A 22,507-nucleotide genomic window follows, 5' to 3' on the forward strand; every position below is an offset into this window, starting at 1 on the left:
CTAATAAAGATTAAGTGACTGGATTGTCTTTTTATTGACTGGGCAAACAGCTGATCACATCAGCTTTAGACTCCATAGGCCCAAAAACTACAACTTACACTTGATGATTTTAGCGATTTTGCTCACTGAGATAAAGAAACTAGTTTCTGTATTCTACAGTATAGCTTTTAACAATTAAGTTAAAAGAATTGTAAAAACCGCAGGTCCTCCAGTACGTGCCTAAATTAAGCAGACACACAGATAAAAACAAAAATACAAAATCTTAAGTAGATAAACAGATTATTCTGAATATTTGGTGGTGTGTAGCTGATCAAGATATTAGATATCTCAAAGCTCCAAGGTCAGTATGCTTCCAAGTTCATAAAACAAGTACTTCACAAGTGGGGAGTGAGAACAGGCTGTCGTACACACACCATGGCTTTAATGTCCTAATTACAGCTTCTGAGGAAACCCATGATCAAGTCCATAATTTTTTTTATACACAGCCCAAATTAACATTCTGAATCTGCACACAGTCTTTAATGGTTTACCCTCTCCTTTTCCCATTTCTTCACGCTATCTCGCTTTCTCTTCATAACAACCTGCAACAACACGAAGAACTATAATTAAGCTCCCTGCACATGAGAAAAGAGATGACACCAGCAGGAGCATGTGTTTGTAACATCTCGTTACAATGTTGGCAATACACATTTCCAATGAGAAATAAACAAGTGCAATGTTTGTCTCTCTACGGGCTATTAGACAATAACTAAAGTACATCATTTAAAGTACGACAGTCTCCTGTTAATTGAGATATAAAATTACAAAAGCAAATCGGGACTAGAAAAGGCAAACTCAAACTGTAATACCACAATAAATCTAGTTGCATGTCTACGCTTCTAAGCAGTACTTTTTCATCAAATGCCTGGAGCTTTTTTTGTTAAGCAGTAATACTCAGAGATTATTCTGGGATGGTTCCTTGGGCTCCAAATTTAAATGAAGCTGGCAAGCCTAAGCAACAAGTAACTCCAATGCCAGCGGTTAGTGGATGACAACCTGAAAACACATGAAGGATGTGGTATGGCTTGTGCTAAATAGAAAGTGGTCTACACTGACAACTTGTTAGAGATTGTGTCACATGGCTTTGCTGCTTTTAACCCAAGGCTGGATAGCAAGAACCTTGAAAACTCTGACTGTTACTTTTAAGGCTATAATTACAGCTCTCTTTCCCATACTAAGCAAAGGATTCATCACACTACAACAAAGACGAGGAGTCTTTTTTCCCCTATTTTTAAATATTTATAAAACCAAGGCTTCTGCCCATCACAATCCCTTTTAAACACAGCAAAGTGACACAACCACACAAGAAATTTGACAAAGACTTTAAACTACGTGAGAAAGTGCTGAATGCAAACTTCACAGGAAAATAACTCAAGACAAACTGTGCATGCCTTCAGAACCCAAAAAGGTGGGGTCTGCGCAATCTGTTGTCACACAGATACAAATTTGAGTACCTGAACAATATGATCACAATGTGTTCATTACAACTAATCACTGAAAGTAGTTTTTGTTTCATTCACTTTTAGGTGCTTTATCACATTAGTACAAGAAAGACGAGGAAAGAAAGAGATGGGATAAGTGGGATGAGAGTGGAACCTGTGCAGTGTGTAATAGCCAAAGCAGGAAAAAAATTAAGTGTGAAAGTATTGTTGAATTGGGTAGTGTCCCCAAAACGGTCCTCACTACTGTGAAAGAAGTAAAGAGTTGTAGAGTGGAGTGAAGGAGAGGATGTGGGAACCCCAACGTCCATACTGGTAAGTCTAACAGCTTATCACCCCCAGACAAGAGCCCCCTGGATAAATGTGGTCAAGCAGGAAAGGAACCCAGCTTCAGCAGTGATGGGGTGCAGGACAGCGATAAGGACGAAGCTCTACTGGGCGAAATGGGGGAGCAAAGCAAGGGGCCCCAGGCTGAGAAACTCAGCCAACAGCAATGCTCATTCCAGCTCTTGCTGGCTAAACCTCTTAAAAAATTTACACACCGGCATTCACCATACTCAGCAAATATAGGTGACAGCACGCATGTGGTCATGTGTCTCAAGTGTAACTGTGCATGTGTGCATATTTGATTGCACATTTTATTACTCCAAGAATGTGGTAGGTGAGTGTGGAGCAGAAATAGCTGAAGTGGGGACAGGGAGGAGGACAGAGGAAACGAGTGAGACAGAGAGCGAGAAACTGTCTTTGTGATGTTTATTTTCAGAGCTGGCCTTGTGAAAAACACACCATGAAATTTGCTTTTTCACAGGAAGTGACAGACCAAGCAACATGAATTGATCCCCTGATGGAGATCTGGCTCTTTGTGTAGTCATTTTCTTCTCTGCGCATCTGCCTGCCCAGATACTGGATAATCTACTCGCTCCCGGCATTCCTAATCCAGCCATCCATCCCCATTCACTCCACCCATGTGTGTCCCAGCACAAAACAGGGGTGTAGTTTGGAAGTCTATAATGGAAGAGATTTTGTTGTTTTCCTCTCTTGAAACGCAGCACTAAAATTATTATTTCCCCTGCACTGCTAACTTCTGGGAAATGATCAACATTCTAATTATAATTCGCTAGAATCAGAGCAACAACAATCAAATAATCAGTGGTAGAGCTGTTCTTCTTTGAGCAGCTGAATGTTGCCCTTTCCCTAATTTTTAAATTCAACTGTACTGAGATAGCAAAGCTGAGAAAGTCATGCCACTCTCTTTTTGTTAATATTTTCACTAAAACGTATAGATTATGGTCAACAAATCACCATACTTGAATAAAGCAATAATCTCAGTATCGCTCCTGGCAACAAAATGATAAAGATCATAAGCTGATTATGGCTCTGCCAGCCAATTCAAATACGTAAACAAGCTAGACTAGAAAAGTGGAGTGCTTCTAAAAAAACGATTAGCAAATATATTTGCAATGCACATATGTATGAGCCTGGCTGGTCTGGCTGATGACTTATCAGCGTAAAAATTATAAATGCAAGGGCACAGTGTCTAACAAGACTAGATATTGTAGTTTAATTTTAATTAAAGGTCATGCTAATTCTTAATCACAAAATTACACAAACAATTATCCCTATACAATAAAGTGTTTTATAGTAATATCAATTCAGTAAAAATCAAACAGTCACTTTTCCCTTCAAGCCCAATGTAGATTTAATAATCTGTAATCTAATCACTGTGTTCCCTGCCTTCATAACATATTGTACTTGATGGCTCTTCAATCAATTTCCTAGTACATATGTACATATGGCATCCGTATGAAAATTTTATGTGTAAAAAGTGCCTGGTCCTGTTATAATGCACGTGAAAACAGCAGCTGAAGACAAAAGTGTAGCTCAAGCTAAAGGCGCAATTACACTGGGAATAAATTCCTTTACAATCAATCCTTTATGCCGCATAAACTTGTGCACAGAATGTGTCTATGAATGGTCCTGCAAGTCAAAGAACAGAGAGGTAATAAGAATCAGAATGAGTTAGTGATGGCTGTCATAAAATATGGCAGAGACTTCTATTTACAACCTGTAATAAAACTGCCTCTGCTGCGATTTATGGAAATGCTTGCCCTACAGAGCCAAACCCTTTTTTCCAAGGGCATGTTAATACCCTACGCTGTGCATTTTGAATATATTGGCAGATGGACATTCTGTCTAATAGAGCATTGCAAACTGGAAAGCAGGCGCTAAAAAAAGCAACAGCTCCATGCTTGTATGGAACACTGGTGGCAGCGTGACTCGAAAATGCAGCTGAGACCAACCCAAACTGCTGCCTCGTGCTCAGGTCTTCCTTTGTTTTCTCATCCTCAATTAAAAAACACAATCAAGTATTAATGCAGTGTTATCCTCAATCGGCCTATACTGGGGGAAAGAAAAGCTGATTTTGAATAATGGGCAAAAAAGTTGGCATGCATCTTAGTGTTAGTAGAAGGTGGGGACATATTAAAAATATCTTCTGTTGCAGTCCAAGAGAAACAACTTTGGACTGACCGGTTAACAAAACACATAACTTACGGTGCACTCAACCCTAACTTTATTTTAGATTAAGTTAATTGTCATTGAAATAACCTGCACAACAGGTGGTTGTAAGGTTTTGTCTGCCACTGGGACATTATTGTTCTGATACTTTTTAAACATATCAGATTTTTATGGGTAGTAATAAAACCCTTTGCATAACATTTTTATGAAGCTAAGCTGACTTTCTGAATTTAACAGCAAGTGAGTCATATTCTTTATTAAATTAATTTTAAAAAGAGCTGTCTTTATCTTTAACTGCAACAGCAGATAAATTCACATTTATTTAATATAGGAATTATTAGCTAAAACTGCTTTGGTATTGGTGTTTTTGCTCTCTCTTATATGCGCATCGTTAACAAGGACCATTGCATTTATTTTTTTACACTTTGACAGAAACAACCTTAATGGCAATTAAAAATGTCTGTAACATCTGTATTAATATCTGTAATCCAACAAAAGGTGGAAACTGGAAACACATTTTCAACAAGTGAATTTGTACAGATTGATTTTAATGCTAATACAAAGTCATAAGAATAATGATACTGCTACAACTGCTTTATACTTAACAAAATCTATTTTCATGTGATGAAGAAAATACATCATAACCGAAAAAGCATGCATTAAATTCATATCCATCAGCTTTGTTAGTCAACAGTATCAAAGTAAAAATCTAAATAATTTGTACCCCGCATTAATCCACTGGGGCAACAAAAAAGTTGGCAACAATTACAAAACTGTAACGGCATGAATCAGTCTATCGGTGCTTTGTTCTCCACTAGCAGGACAGACTATTGTACATGTGGTCAAGTCTCCTATCTCCACTCACCTGATCAATGGTCTCATTGTTGAAGGTCACAAGCTCCTCAGACCAACAGCACTGTGCACTCTATATCACACAATCAATTTAATAACATGTTTCAACAATCTTGTTCTCAACGGTTTTTCTCTCCTTCTCTGTCTCTTTCTCTGCCTCACTCATATTTCAAATCGCTATATCCTCTTACAGCTCAACACAGCATTTCAGCTTGTTTTTTTTTTGTTGGTTTTTTTGTTGAGTGGGCCCATTAGCAGTATGTCACATGAGTACTTTGCAATTACTCGCTTGTTCACAACAAAGTCCTGCAAGATAGTGACACAATGACGCTATTAGAATGGCATAAAGACAATGGTGGCACAGAGTGTAACAAATAAAAAACAAATAATGTAGAATAAATAAATCCCACCACTGTTGCATTGCTGCAAAGTTCCAATAATGGTAAATGTAGTTCATGTAGAGATGTCAAGTGTTATAATTTTTTAGAATAAATCTAAAACTCAACAAAATATGACCTACAATTATTTCTTTTACTGTAACAAACTCCTCAACTAAACTATTTTTGCTTGCCATAACTGAAAGCTTAGAGCGTATGCTGCCTTATGTGAGAAAAATAGACAAAGTTAAGTCAAAACTGTAAAGCACCAATTTAGGTAAAATTAAGACATTTTATCACCAGGTGATATCATCAAGGTGGTGATTATCATAGACATGTTAATCTAGGCGCAATTAAAAACAAAACGGCATCTTGATACAGTAAATGCTTCTTTTAAAAGTGCTGACAAGAAGATGCGAGTTGCAATCTTGTTTAGGTTGTCTTCACACCAACTGCAAACTTGTACCTTTTTCCCATGCTTTGGTTTCCAGTCACACAGAGAAAGCGTCAAGCGACACCAAGCGAAGCAAAATACATCAATAAAACCACATGAGCATGTTTTGGTGCTCTGGGGCAAGACTCTGGGGCAAAAGCTGCCATCAGACTACTGGAATTTTTAAATTTAAGCATGGCTCTGGGTTTTTTGTTCAAGTGATTTCCTGTTTTATTTTGTACCCCCTGGTCTCTCAGGTTCTTGTCGCTCTTAGATTTTCTTCCTTTCCAGCTGTTTGCCCTCTCCTCACCAGTTTCACCTGTGTCTAATTTCTCCTACCCGTTTCTAGTTAGCCAATTTGTCTTCTCAGTGTATATCTAATGTCCTTCCCCTCCCACTTGCCAGACTGCCTTTTTCAATTTCAACCTTTGATTCAGTTTCATAATTCATATTCATCTTGCCCTTTTCCCTTGTCAAAATTCTCTTTCCCTCATATGTGCATCATCACCAGTGTTTGTAGTTTTCCTAGTGAATGTTCTGTGCTACCTCGTGCAAACTGCAATTTCTTCGTGTATAACCTTTTGCTTGTTTCTGGTCTCTGCCGTGTCTGGTACCTTGCTGGACGTGTTTGATGTAATAAACACTTGTGCATGCACTGCCTGCCTGGATTAAAAGACCAGCATTTTGGATATCTGTCCCAACTGGTGGTTTGCATTTGAGTTCTCTCCTGCTGTGGTTTTGTTACACCTATGCTGCATTATAATTATAGTCTAATGCTAGATGGAGCTGTATAGTTCTGCTAAACTAACCTGCACAGTTTAGCACCACAGATCAATACATAACTAGTTTGCCAGCTTTAACTATTTCCAAGAGTAAAATTGAGTTGAGTTACATATGGCATTATCACAATAATGTTGTCTCCCAGGCTCTATATTATAGAGCTATAAGTCTCATTGGCTATTGAACTACTTTATCATTTAAATTACAGTAACTAATAAAGGCAGAAATACAGAAAACGCTTATCTTTTTTAAATTTTTGTGACAATTGTTAATTTAGGTAATGGTTTCCAGGAAAGTGTGAAAAGAGTGATAATATTAATATCTCAGTAAGCATCATGGTGAACTGGTACTTGACCCTGCAGAAAACTAAACGTTAAGTAGTCATGAACATCAAGAGAAGATAAAGGTTACCTTCAGCTTCGATTATAGCTTTTTCTTTTTATTTATTAGGGATGACATTTTACTTTAAGCAGAACACAATTTTAATTATTAGTACTTGCCCATTCAGAATTATGAATACCTAAATAACTGCTTCTGACCCTTTCCAGATTAAAACATTACATCTTTTGCCCTCTGTGAAAGTTTTAATATTCATGTGGGGATTTTTATCATTTTACTGCATACAGAAACACAGTACTTCTACTCATACTGCCTATCATATAGTTGTAGAGAGGAACCATAATAGGTAATGTTATGGAAAGGTGAGAAATGGGCTGCGCTGAAGTCACTGTGCCAGCAGACATAAATCATTAGCTCAGTTCTGCTTCGGGCTGATGCACAGTCTCATTCATTTGAATACTGTACATTTGCAGACTATTAGACTGGTAGCCAATTGATCATCGGGTGTATACAGTCCATGGGCTTGTTTGCTCTAAGAATATAAAGTAACTGTGTGGGGGTTATTTATTATCAAATACAAAATAACTGTGGCAGAAATGCCAAAAGGTGGTTTGGGATCATGGAAAGAAGCTCTCATTATAAAAATACACACCCAAAGCTTTGTCAGAGTGCTATTTAGTCAGATGGATGGAGTAAGAACCCCTGTCTCTCTGAATAACTTTCTTGAGGTGTTTACAAAATGAGTTTGCCCGCAACAGGCACAGGAGTAAGAAAGACTGCCAATAGATTGAAAGCTATACACATCCATTACCCCATATCATCACCAACAATCACATCATCTCACAGAGACTTCCAGGTAGATGTGAGGCACCTCAGGCTTTATTTGAGCTGCCAACCCAGCAACCATACAGTCACCGAAGCCTACAGCTCATCCTTCCGTTTGATCACTGCAAATTGAATGAGTATAATCAGCCAGTCAATATGAAATTTATCCCCCTATCCTGTTTAAATGATGACTACACAGAATCAGCAGTGGAGAGGTGCACTCAGACTCAGTTCGATGTTTCCATAATGATATTCTTTTTCCCCTGAACTTCCATGTTCACCATCAGGAAAAAGGGACACTTGTCACATGGTAAGAAAGTGTAGTCTACCACCACACACTTAGTCACACATGAAAGGTGTACTAGTACTAGTACATTTGTATCACACCTATAAATTCTGACACTTGAAAAGCTGATTAACTGACAGATCATACCTGTCCTAGTTGATAATACGGACTACTGTGAATACTTAGAGCAGGTATACTGGCAGTGACGCATTTCGAATTACACTTGTATTGCCATGCATCTAAATCAACAGCATGAGCTCAACGGCTGCACGTAGCTGGCATATTTAATGTTTTGCATTTGGTAGTTTAAATAAAACATAAGGCTTCTGGACTGCTTTCTTAATAATGGCACAATCTTTTCCGCAATTTTAAATGTTGCTACTGGCAGTGACCATATTAGAGCATGACTGAAAATAGCAATAATTTCCTTTATCAATAAAAGAATCAGAACATTTTGATTAATCAGTTAATTATTTAGCTATGATTTCAGGATATGTTCCTTTGTTGAATACGAAACTGTTGTTAGAATGTTATTACAAAATATTGGCTGTGGTGGGGGGATGACTAAAGAAAGAGAGAGAAGAGTATATTAGGTGAGAATACTCTCAAACATAGTACGTCTTTAAGTGATTTCCGAGGACAGAAACAGACTTTTCTGGTCAAATTAAGATGGCAATTCATTTCCAGCATTCAGAAAATGAGGAAACTATTCCAAATAAAAATAAGTGATTCACAAGCTAAACAGTTTTTCCTATTCAAATTCGTAGAGAACTCCCAAAAAAGAGCAGAGCCTTTTCAGCTAAACCTGCCTGTACTATAAACTAAATTACGGTAAAAGGCAAACTGCTCCATGCACGAAGTTTCACAGATGCTATTTCAAAATTTTCACATTTATTTAAGCAATGAATGTGCATTTCTGAGGATATTTCCATCACAGGCACACACAGTTTATTATGGTTTCAGGTAAAGCAAACAAATTCCTACAGTAATAATTCTTATTCAGATGCCTTCAATGGACAGCAGAGAGGTCAAACTTCTGATATACAGAAACATTCTGGAGGGAATTCAAGGTTCAGCTCTATAACAGCCTCACCTGGGTCCCTTCACATAGACAGAGAGAGAGAGAGAGAGAGAGTTTGAGAAAGACAGAAATACACCCCATGATGTGCTGGGGTGGGCACATTGCTCTCTGGAGTAGTGTTGGGCATTAAATCTGCCTGGGGATGAGAAAGAGTGGCAGCCACTCTACTAAGGGGCCTCAAAACACATTTTAAATTTTGTTGGGATGACATGTCTCGTCCACCTCTCGGGCTGTGCTGACAGGGGTGACAGTTAGCCAGCTTTTATGAGACCAACTTGAAGGTTGCAGAAAGTCAGTCAATCGTTGCCTACAAACTGTTCAAGAGGGTTTAACATTATGATTTTACTGCACTGTTTTCATCAAAAACCTTACACATGAAAAAACAATTATTCTTTAATTCATACAAACAACTATGTCTTAGTCAATAAATCCCATTCGCAGCAGTAACCTGCCTGAAACAATGCTGACCGCTATGCATTTATCATAAGCACTGCAGTGATGATGCGAGACTGAATATGAAGAGATTGCTTGTTAGCTCGTCATAGCTTTCTGCAAGTCGACCCTCATCATGGGTTTATGGAGTGTTTGTCCTCAGCTGAACATCGAAATGTCAACACTAGTTGAAGGCAACCTGTTATATATATTTTTTTAAAATGACATTTCTCCTACAACATATCAACAGCATGCTATGTCACAACGGGAGCAGAAGAGCAGGAGAGGAGGATCCTGAAACTGACAACCCTGGACTCTTGTGCCACACTGCAATGAAAGGATCAACGACAACTGACTCTACAAGTCAATTTTGCTTTAAAAATTTGAGGATTCCATCTAGTACAGTATTAAACCCACAGACAGTCAAGTATCTCCATTAACTGTAATGATTAAGCTACCTCAGCCAAAAGAGGGAAGCATTCAGCAGGATCTTTAAGAATTACTCTTCTGGGCAGTCAGACGCCTGCTTTGTCCAGAGGTGAGACGGGATAGTAGTTGGACAGATTAGTGCAGTTTGTGAAAATGAGTATACTGTAACTGAAAGTACATCGGAGTGAATTAGAAAGATGGCCGACCCCAAGCATGGAGGCAGAATGTTATTAGCTGTGCTGATACAGGTATCTGACACAAAAAAAATACCAAACATGAAATCTCCACTGTACAATACACAGCACTGAAAAGTCTGTATTCAGCATGCATAATAAAAGTATAAACATGCAATGGCAAATATATTCTGCAGGTCAAATAGAAACTAAAAACAAAAAAATAACCCTTTGTCATTCACAAAAGAGTTTCTCAATAATACTGTGCAGGGATTTTCGAACAATTAGATTCTAATTGTGGTGGATTAAGCGGCGGGTGGTGGTGGTGTTAGCGGCCATTCATGTACTTTGATAAATGAATCGTTAAACAATGCAATAAATAACATGCTCCACAGCAAATATTTCCATTACGCCAAAACCCTGAGACAATACTGCATATCAATAAAAGTCAATTAGACTGAGTAGATAAAGGAATATGTAAACTAAAGTGTAAACCAAAAAACATACCATAGAGGACAGATTAGCCTCCATGATTTTTTTTAAATTATCTCCCAAATGCTGTTAAACATAGTACAGAATTTAAGATAGATTTTGTTGTTCTGAGATTCCTAGATACATTTTTGACTAGTTGAAATATTTTTGCCAGGCTTGTTCTGTACAGCGTGGCTCTCGCTTTCTTGATGATACTTCTCTCTCCAGTTCTTGACACTGGTGTCCTCGGGATTCCCATATGCTTGTTTGCCATTCACCTAGGGACCATTTTTGATCCGAGGACACCACAAGGGTTACGTCAACTTAATGATAAATAGAACTATTGGCTATGCAATTCATTTTACCCATCTTGTGGTGCATTGCTCTGGGAATGGGAGTAGTTGGTTAGCAATTTCTGAACTTTTAAAATAATAGTAAGGACAACCTAATAAACTGATCAATCATGTAAGTTTTATATGATGGACCAAGTAAAAAATACTGAAATGAGATGTCAAATACATGTTGATGGCTGCTCACTTTCTACAGCTTATGCAACATTTAAACGTTTAAGGGAGTGTTGACTTCTTTTCAATCAAATAAAAATACTTTGGAAATTCTACTTGGCAAAAACCCCAGCAACTATTTCAGTAAGCACACTTTGCTTTTGCCTTTTTGGAAAATACTCATGCTACAGAGCCTCCAGTGTCATGTCAATCACATATACTTTGTGGACTTGATTACTACCCCTCTCTCAGTAGTTGAAAATGTAGCCATATGATATTTGCAAACTAAAAATTAAAACAGACAGCAGGTCAGCTACATGCTGTGTCAATTCAAAGAACTTTCCTTGAATGCTAGCCAAATTATTACCAGAAATGTACTGGTGAAGTGATGGACAGAGGCATAACATTTAACAATAGTACTTCCTTTGATTAATGAGACAACCAGATGTGATTAAGACGTCTCTGATTGTGCTGTCAGTCTTCCAAATGGACAGGACCTCAGTGCTCACCTCTTTGCAATTTCAATCCAAATGGCTGGGTGTAGAGATGTGTCACCACATTTCCAGCACTTATTCATTTAAAAGACCCCTTCGCTCTTCACTAAATCTTTCTTGGTATATCTGGAGACAGGGTTTTATACAGGACACAAGTCCACTAAAGCTAGCCATCAACTTTAGTGTCTCCAATGATACCACATAACATTAGCATTAACACCAGGCTGCAGCTAGGAAATCGAAGATGAACTTGAGATAGAGTGATAGGAGAGGTGGAAAACTCATCATTTGACAAGCTCTTATCTAACTGATACAAAAAGTGTGTACTCATATACTGATTAAATATTTTTGCTCCACCAGGTTCAAGTATCTATTTATATTTAATTTCTAGCCCTGTAAGGATTTCAAAAGTACTAGTAACAAAGTCTCCTAACTGAATCCATATGTAAAGTTTTACATGTTGCATAATGTTTTTGTTTTTTTTGTTTTTTTTTGTTTTTTTTGGGGGGGGGGGGTTGTTGCAGCTTGTAGCAATAAGCTGGATATACTGTGCTTTAATAATTGCATTTTACATGCAATCAATATAGTTTTGTGTATGTATGCATGCATTTACTGTACTTATAGTCAAGTGTAAAATACATTCAGTAGTTTTATTGTTATTGCTTGGTTTTTAAACATAATATCATCAATTATCCTCATGTTGTTTTTGAACTTTAATACCCACAGCAGGTTTTTTTGATAAATGACATGCCCATATGTTGTTTGTTTACACAGAAACTCTGCAGAGGAGCAGTTAATCATATTATGCTGAAAAAATAGGTCAATTAATTATTACAACATTATGTTACATGAATTAAATCAACTGAAAAATTTCAGGATTTGGCAGAAAAATAAATATTTTCAAAGTGGTCATATGAAACATTAACAAATTAAGTGAGATGAATGAGATCACCTCACAAAACATGTGCCAAAGAATTACTTAGACTAATAAACAAATAAAAACCTCGTTTTAGCTTTTTTATAAGTAATACAGTTTCGTATGCTTAATCAAGCAATTAAACCATTGTGTAGTGTCATATCGCACATTGATCAGTAAGTTATAATTGCTTGCCAATAGCCTGCTTGTTCAGGTTTGGCTGTTCTCTATTACTATATTATCTTACCGTTATTCTTTGATGCTGCTTCATTCCTTTTTCCTCCAATATGTCTGCCTGGCTTAATAGCAGCACTTCATCTCAACATGCAAAGGGGTGAAACAGAAATCTGTGTGCAATCTAAAGCAAAAGAATCAACAGAACCTGGAGATAGCCGGCTGTCTAAGATCTTGTTTATGAAAGAGGTCAGAGGAGAATAGCCAGACTGTTTTGAGCTTGGCACACAGTTACTCAAAATTCACACTCTTTATAATGCTCACACAGACTGCACTGGTTGCATGGATTTGATTAATCTTAATTTGTGCTATAGCATGCAGATGGCAGGGTCAGACTTTAGTGTCAACAGCTTGAATCCATTGATCCCAACCTGTTTAGTGTCAAAGTTCAACCTTCTGCACATTTGTGGAAACAAAGGTTTTATGGAATAAATACAAATCAATCACGGCATAAATACCAAAGTCAAATTCTATTGTCTGCTATGTGTATGTCTATGTAGCTATATCATGACAGTGACTCTCGTGATTTTCAGTGGTTATATCGGAATCCAATAAAACCCAATGGGATGTGGCAGAATGGGAGATTATCAGGATGAAGAAGCAGTAGCCAAATCTGCAAAAATTGTATTGCAATCACAATTGTCAGCATGAATCTGAATCTCAAAGGAATATTTCCAACAGTGTAATTGGAATGAATCTATGACAAAAAGTACTGAGTCCCACTAACTTAAAATGCGCTTGGAGAGTATATGATTGCACCACTACAGGGAAGCAAGGCTCAAACAAATGCAAACCAGAGCTACTGCAACCTAAACAAACTACAGCTACAGCTGAATAGAAATTCTTTGAATGTGAACTGTCTAAAAACTGTATTTACTTCCAACTAGCTGGTTCTGAAATATGAAAGGCTCTGTTTTATTGTATTTTATATTTGTATTTTATTGTACAGCACTTTGGTCAGCCTCGGTTGTTTTTAAATGTGCTTTATAAATAAACTTGACTTGACTAGTGGATAAACAATTAAGTACTTCCAGCAGAAATGAAATACTATTTGACTACTATTTTATTTGTTGTTCAGTATGCACTGTTGATAGATTGTACTGAAATATGTATTTAAGATTTTTTTTTTTTAGAAATATGTGGTTTTAAAGAAAAAGACAGCCACAACCACCAACAACAAGAATATTGCGCAAGATAAAAAAAAAGAAAAAAAGAAAGAAGAAGAAGTATAAAAGGCCAGTTAGCAACCTTCCTACTGATCAATTTGTACAAATTTGTTTGCTGCCCAAAATCACGGCATATATGGATTAAAGAGAACTAACGATATAGACCCAGACAAGACTGATACATGGTAGGATCTGGCATCTTGGAAATACCTGTGCCAGGTACATGATTAACCCTGTACTGGTGACACTAGTCACTGAGTCAGTAAGAATGTGAAGGAGAGAAGAAAGAGTGACAGCAGAAGAGTAGAGACAAGGGACAGAGGAAGTGTCAGCGTTGCTTTAGAAGGGAAAGAGAAACACAGGCTGACAGGTGAGCCCGTGAGGATTGACCGGCCTACATCCAGTTTTCAGTGAGAGCTCATCTGGCACCAACAGAGCTTATATGTCAAACAGGAGAGAGGACAGAAGGATCCCTGCATATGGCCACATGTGTATAGCTGTGGCCCAGCCCCACACTAAGCACCTTTATGATCAACACATAACAACAACAGAGGACACAATGACAAGGTGATTATAATCTCACACACATGGCGATGTTCAAGTGTTTGCTACAGCTGAATAGAAATTCTTTGAATGTGAACTGCCTGAAATCTGTATTTACTTCCAACTAGCTGGTTCTGAAATATGAAAGGCTCTTAGACATTTGCAAGGTCTGTGATTAAAAAAATATTAACAATAAATTATAAATAGTATGTTTCTAACAGCAGATAGGATGTAGAGAGAAATGGAAAAACCTCATCACCTCATATTTTGAGAGTTAAAAAGCAAACAGCTCCTAAATCTCTTAAATCTTTGTATGTTTTTGCACAGGAGTATCTAGTATTTTTAAGTGTGCTGAAGACACCCACCCAAGAGTCTTACTAAAGAATAAAAAAAAAGAGTGGGAGCTGGCAGTCGCAGTTACTCCAACCTCACTGAATCTTTTACTTTTATCCATCTCAGAAGATACTCTTCATTTTGGTGCATGCCCTTCATCTTAAACCTAATCAAATAATCATAAAAGATTTAGTTTTTCAGAACTGTCCTTGGTCGCCTCCTGTGACAATGGAAAATGCAAAAATACAAAATAATACAAAATATGCAGAAACTGCACAGTGTTGCAGTCTAAGCTCTCATTATAAAGTGTATGTTGTGAGATTATTATATTATCTTATGCCACGTTATACCTCTAAGATTGTGAAATCATTATGTAGTTTTAGGTTGCATTATACTCCTGACTTAGAAGAAGGTGATAACTATTACATTTATTAGACTGATTTGTATTACAGTAGACTGCTGATTTATTGTGAATGAATGACATTGTTTTATGATGCATTATACTGCGGATTTATAAGAAACACTGTTTTCAGAGAATCATGGCCTTATTTGTCTGATTAGAAAGAACAGAACAGAGGTTTTCTGCCCCATCTCATCAGGAGATAAAACAGAAAGCCAAGGCTGTCATTTAGGCGCCGTAAGAGAGAAAGAATGTGAATGCTTAGTTTGGAGGGGGGCTGAAGCTATAAGAATGTGAGAAACAGTCAGACACTTCGAGATCTGGCGGACACCCTCCTGTCCACATCTCCCGTCTAGACGTTTTTAAAGCTCAAAGTGTTGTATGGAATAAAGAGATTGTTGATTGAGCATTTATATACAGAGTGTTGTTCTTCCTTCAGCCCAAAGATCAAAGAATTGGGATATTTAACAATGTTCCCCGCTCTTTTTCTTTCCCTCTTTCTTTCTCCCTTTTCTTTTCCCCAGTCAAGTCTGTCCCGTCTTCAGCAAATGATAATAAAATAAACAATAAAAGCAAAGGTGAATCAAATAGACCAATATGGCAAGGCTGGGATGGTCCATTTGGTAAAGTAAATCCGTTGGGCATCTTTCTTTGCCTTTAGACAACAATTCTGATGGCAGAAGAACCAAACGGGACTGGCAAAAAAAAAACCAATGTCCAAGTGTATGTCCAGTTGAACATCAATGACATGAACATCAGGTTAAACAAGGCTATGTGAGTCAGTTAACCCAACGTATATATCTGGAATAATTTCCCAAAAGTCCTATGTGGCTGTACCACCAAAGCCTGTTCATGTGTCATAATTCAGATGATGGAAAGGTGCAATGATGCCCACTAATTTCAGTGGCTTAAAAGCCACTGATGGCAATTTGGATTAGTGTTAATATCAGCTCTGCTTTTTCACAACTAAGAAGAGAGCAACACAAATGGCAGGTTGTTGCACAAAACAAAAAAAATGCCTCTCCATTATGTTAAAGGTTCTATTCAAATTTCAAGCTAAACAGCAAGTGGCATATGCTGCAGCTGATGCTTTTACCACCAAGGTATGATTAGCTGTGGAGATTTGTTTAATCCTTCCAAGTAATGGTGACACAGAGGTCTGCTACAGAACTCACTGAGCAGCTAGGTTCATGTGTTTGAAGTTACTTAGTTGTTTAGCCTCTGGCATGTTACCAGCATTATCAGTGGCAATTAACAGATCTGCAGTTGTAAGCTGCCACTCATCTTCAACAGTACAAAACAGCCCATTCACATAATCTATGTCTCCTCAGTTAATTACAATTGTTTTCAAGACACAAAACTCAGTCATCCATTTGTGATGTGTATATCACATTAAATATCGAGATAACTTACCTCAAGGCTTTTTGGTGTTAATTGTCCCTGGTTTTTTGCACAAGTTTAGACTTCTCTAATTATTTTTAGATTAATTTTATGGTGATTAGAATTAATTCCAGGTTGTTGTTTTTTAGTCGTCTCAGTTTTGTCTCTGTTTTCTTGTTCTTAGCTTTTTGCAGACTAACTGTTTGTGGTTAGAATTCTTCAGTTTCAGTTTATCTGGACTCCCCTGTGTTGCCTGTATCTTATTGTCAGGTCTCAGTCTCTTTGTTAGGTGGTTGTTGTCTTGTCGCTGTCTGTTTTATTTTGATAGTATTTTGACCCATGTCTGGCTTTTCTCTTGTTTCCCTTGATTGGTTCTGCCTGTTTGTTCACCCACCTGTTTCCTTTGCCCCTAATCGATCTTTGTGTACTTAAACCCTCAATTTGAGTCTATCCTTTGTCTTGTTGTACTGTCTGTTTCTAGTCATCCAATGTTACCCTGCCCCTTGAGTTTTCAGTAAGAGTCGGACTGTGTTATTCTTCAGATTTCTGAACTCCCATCTTGTGGACTATTATTAAAGGCCTTTCGTTAATCTTGTCTGCATGTAAATCTGCTTTTGGGTCCATATTTCCCCTCAAATGCCAGTTGGATTTATTGTAATGGCTTATAGTATAGCTGTATTGCTACTTTCTCTAATCAAATGTAGACTGATGAGCTGCTATAAATTCACTTTTATCTATACAGCAGCAGTTTACAACAACAATTATCTGAAGGTGTTTCATATTCAGCGATTTCATAGAGATGTGATGATCCTCTGTGAGTAAATGCTTGGCAACAGAGAAGAAGATGAACTCCCTTTAACAGGAAGAGACCTCAGGCAAAACCACACTCGGAGAGCTTCAGCTATCTGACATGACTGAGACAGACTGTGAAAAACAGCCAGGCCAAAAGTATGTACAGATGAGAAGAGCAAAGCCAATAACATGCAATAGTAGCATATCAACACATGTTGAAAGCAGTGGAGGCAAAATACACTGCACAATGCATCATGTGAGGTCTCCATGCATCTGCTGGATCAAATTGGGATCTGGGGTCTAGAGAGGGGGTATTTTTGTTATCAAGACTATCCATGGTCCATTACAAACACAAAGTCTAAAGTTCAATCTACAAATGGATTTAGTTAGAAAGGCTCAAAACATCTTATCATGGTTTCACTGTCAAACTTTTAAAAATAAATACCGTATGTCATATGTTTACTAAGTATTAAATACTTTAAATATAAATATGAACTAAGTTAAAGTAGTTTATAGCAACATAAGTAAGGGATGTTTCAGGGGCATTTGATATAGCCCTGACTTTAAGCTTTATGACAAACATGAGTTCTAAGACAAGAAGAGAACGTTCTTCCTGAGAACCTTCACAGACAGTTCTTCCTAACCTCAAATGGGCCCTGGTTCTACAGGAAATGAGGCAGAAAACTGAAAGATCTACCTCCCATTCTACTTTTGGAAGCTTTAGGAACCTTCACTCTGAAAGTAATATTTTCTACTGAGAAACAATCCTACTATGAATTCATGCATTCTTAAATACATAATCATGCCTGATCACTCAGGACTTTGTATGTGAGGAGAAGGTTTTTAAATTTTATTCTGAATTTTACAGTGAGCCAATGAAGAGTAACCACTATGTGATAAATATAATCTCTCTTTCTAGTTGCTGTTAGTACGCTCAGCCAAGCAAATCATTCATCAACACTCCATGGAGTGTGGAGACTGGTAGACCTAAAAGAAAAAGCCAGGGGATGCATCCATTTTCTTCACCCCAATCGGAACTGTGTGGAAGTGTGTTGGTGTTATTTATTAATATATTTTTTTAAATTACTAACAATAGTTTAATGATCTACACACACTCATCTGTTATGTTTTCAGCAGAGAGTGGATCCAAACACAATACTCCAAGGCAAACACAGTAAAGAAAAAAATAACCTTTTTTAGGGTGAGAGCTGAAGTCCTGCACACAAAATTTCACAAAGCAAGCTGAGAGACAAAAAAAGTGAAAATGGAATGAACAACAAAAACACAACAAATATTTGACAGTGAACAAGGGAAAGACAGGACTCTATATACTCTAGGGCTAGTTGGGGAAGTGGAAACAGGAAGTGATCGAGACACCGCTGAACAAAATCAAGATGAACACCACACAGGTGGTATAAGCAAACAAGACACAAGAGACACTAACAAACAAAGTAAAATAGGAAATAATGAGAACACTAAACCAAACAGAGACAAAAGTCAGCCTTACAAGGTACAGGAGAACACTGGGAAGGCTAGAAATAACAAAATGCCAGGAGAAAACCAAAGAAACCAAAACTTCAAAAACACTACACAGTAACTACAATTCTAAAATACAAGAAACAGGAATAATAAAAGAAACGCACAGGAATCAAAACTCAGCCTAATTATAGTCTACACCAATAAACCAAATCTCTAGGGAAATGAAGAGACCAAGCAGAAAATATCAAGTAATAAATAAGGATACAAGGAAAGTCAATTAATTATGGCATACAATTAAAGCTGTTGTAGCAACTAAAAAAACTTCCCCTTCTTATAACCTGGGTATATATTAAAATATGGTCTTTCCTATAGCAAGTTGCAGTAAATCTCCTTGTTCAGTTTTTAAAATATTTTAGAGAGGTAGAGGATTAGCCAATGGTACATTATAATAACACCAGATCCACTCAACTCAGCAACCTGAAATTTCTTAAAAATAAAGCTCAAGTTGTGATTAGAGTTGAATGAATTGCTAATGCTGACAAGTTCATAGAATTGCTGTGACACAGGATTAATAGGTTGTTTTGAGACACCAGCTGGAAGACTTACCCCCTTGGTCAGTAAGCCATCCTCTGAAACAAAGACAGTTGGGGAGTAATTAGGCAATTAATGAGCAATGAAAATAGATGCTTCTGTAAGAATTTATACAATGGTAAGGTGACTCCAAGGTAAAAAAAAAAAAAAAAAAAAAAGGCTTTGGGAGAAGCTCGACAGACTAATGACACATTTTTTCTGCCCATCTATGATTGAAATATTTGTTTTCTTTCTGTGTGGCCAATAAAATCTACAATAAGAATGTAATTAAACCTGCAGAAACACAGTGGGCTCTGAGCAGACTGGGACATGTTTACCTACGTAACTTGATTGAGTGATGATCATTAAAAAGGTAATAAAATTCTGATAAGAATTACAACAATTTTTAGACTTAGTTTTAAGTTACTAGTGTGCCCACTAGTACTGTCTTTATTCTCAAAATATACCAAATTGTTAATTTGGCTACTTCTTGTGATCCCTCTAAAGCTGATGGATTTATTTTATTTTTGTAGCTTGAGTGTAGTATATAGTATAGTCTCTGTAGTATATTAAGGGAGGAAAAGAAGCTCTAAGGCTTAAGATTTCAATCTTCAACACAAACAAATGGACTTGAGGCTCAGAGTCATAAAAGGGGTAGATAATTTATCTTTGGATTGAATTTTATGTGTTGCCAACCTTGACCAGTACCTGACCCAACATTTCTAAGTATCCAAAGGTTCTAGTTCTACTTTCAGCTCAGGTTATGATATTGCAAACACATTGTAAGTTGTTATTGAGCTGCTACAAGATTATCAAGTAAGCTTGGGACCAATGGGGTAAAGGTGTCACAGAGGAAATAAGATACAAAAATGTGCTGTGCCTAAAGTCAGCTTAACAATGACTTTACACAAGAACTTTCATTACCAGCGTTTTCTGTGAACTCAATCTTTAAAAAAAAAAAAAAAAAAAAATCCTGTCCTATCTGGCAGCTTTTGTAATCAGTATCATGATCTGAATACACTGTTGTGCTAAATACATTTTGCTTTTCCAAGATCAGCTGTATAAATTCTCTATAGGCTCCTCTTCTTCAGGGTTTATCTGCTTATTTCTTCATTTCTAGTCGTGTTATTTAAGTTATTACATTACATGTGGCATACAGTATGACAATGTCTAAGGCAGGACAGGCAAAAAAAAGGGGGGGGGGATTCAGGAAGATGTAATTTAGTGGCGTGAACATTTCTATTTGTGCGCTATCCTTTTATTACAAGAGGGACAACACACACAGGTCTGGGTCTGGGACAAGCTTCACCCAGCAATCCACACCATAGGTCTTTGGTGCACCCACAAGCCTCCAAGGTGCGGAACGGACTTCCCAGCGTTGGCCAACCCACCCAACACAGTGAACACCTGCAACGTGGATGAAGGCGGAAAAAAGACTACAGCCAACTAGGGATGGGTATCGTTTAGGTTTTATCCGATACCGGTGCCAAACTGGTACTTTTGAAACGGTGCCGGTGCTTAAACGGTGCTCGAACCGGTGCTCGAACCGGTGCTTAAAGAATAGAGAAAACAAACTTTGTCCAAAATCCTCTTATTTTTAGCTGTTTTTTTGTAAAAAGATAACAATGTTAGCTTTTTCTGCAGCTATAGGGCATATATGGTATCACTCTTGGCTGGAAGCAGTGCTTAAACAATGGAAAAAACACAAACTTTGTCCAAAAACCTCTCATGTTTAGCTGTTTTCCACTTTTTCTTTGGTCATTTTAGCCTTTTTGGCCAGGGTGAAGGGAGTATCTGCCATCAAACAAGAAGACAGCTGCATGTAACTACGACGGTGTTTGCTAGTTCACCTTACATGCATTAATTTAATAACGTGGTTAGCCTACTCAACATAAATTATACACGAACAACATTAAGCTACTCACGCAGAGAAGAACGGCTGCTGCTGCTATCATCATTTCTGCTACACTGACAGGGCTAGGGGCCAGGACTCTCCTCTTCGGGTTCTTGGGGGATGTTGCTAACTCGGTACATTTCTCGGCTTTTAAAAAAACGCTATGCGTCGCCAGGTTCGTCGTCAGATTCGAGGTGTTACCTCCTTTGCACAGTATCACAGTATCACCTTAAAGCACTTGTTGCAGGCTGCTGAGTTTGCATGTGAAGTACAGCCAGACTTTTGACCGCTTCGCCTTGGGCATTTTTAATCTGTAGCTCTAAAAGAACGTACGTACCTGGGCCCGACTACTATCCTTGCAAAGGTAAAATGATTGGCTGGAATCCAAAGTGTATGACATCTCAGGAAAAAAAAAAAGCACCAAAATAAAGCACCGAAATGTGCGCTGCTTTTCGGTCTGGTTACTACCGTTTATGTCAGATACCGGTAACCATCCCTACAGTCAACCACCCATAGATACCCATAGAAACTGTTTTTTGATTTCCAGTCCATGAAAATATTTATTTATGCATCACTAAGAAAACTAAGGAGTATATGTGATGTATTTACTTCCATATCTAATTCACTGATGTCACCTAAGATGCACAGCTTGGGAGAGGTTGGGATACAGCAACTAAACCGTGTGGAGAGGTTTTCACATATCCTCTGGTGTGTACTCAATCTTAACAGATTTGTAATACCCATATTAAAAGACTAACCATTTTAATCTGTTAACAAAAGTGAAGAAAACCTGTACCCAGACATTGATGAGAGAACAATTTTGGAAGATAGTGTTTGTTTTTTTATATGGCTCTAAGCTCCCCTAAGGAACAACACTCTCTGTGCGCTAAGCTACCAGCATTGTTGCAGACCCCTCGTGTGTGAGAAGCATTCACTTTTCTGCTGCCTGGAAAAAGGTTTCAGAGCATCTCAGCCACCACCATGAGACACTGCAATAGCTTCTTCTCCCACGCATTAAGGTTCCTCAACACCTCGGGGGTCCTTCTTTGCATCAAGAGACTCAACAAGTTAACTCAGACATGTTTACAGTCTTGTACGGTATGTTTGCATTGTGGGCGGCACAGCAGTGTAGTGGTTACCACCGTTGCCTCACAGCAAGAAGGTCGTGGGTTCTCTCTAGGTCCTCCAGCTTCCTCCCACAGTCCAAGGACATCCATGTTGTTAGCTTAGTTGGTGATTCTAAACTGGCCTTAGTCAGTCTTTCTGTGTTAGCCTGTTCAGCGTCTATCCTGCCTCCCTCTCTATGAAAGCTGGAATGAGCTCCACCCTT

The sequence above is a fragment of the Maylandia zebra genome, linkage group LG14 (assembly GCF_041146795.1).
Source record: "Maylandia zebra isolate NMK-2024a linkage group LG14, Mzebra_GT3a, whole genome shotgun sequence".
Lineage (NCBI taxonomy): Eukaryota > Metazoa > Chordata > Actinopteri > Cichliformes > Cichlidae > Maylandia > Maylandia zebra.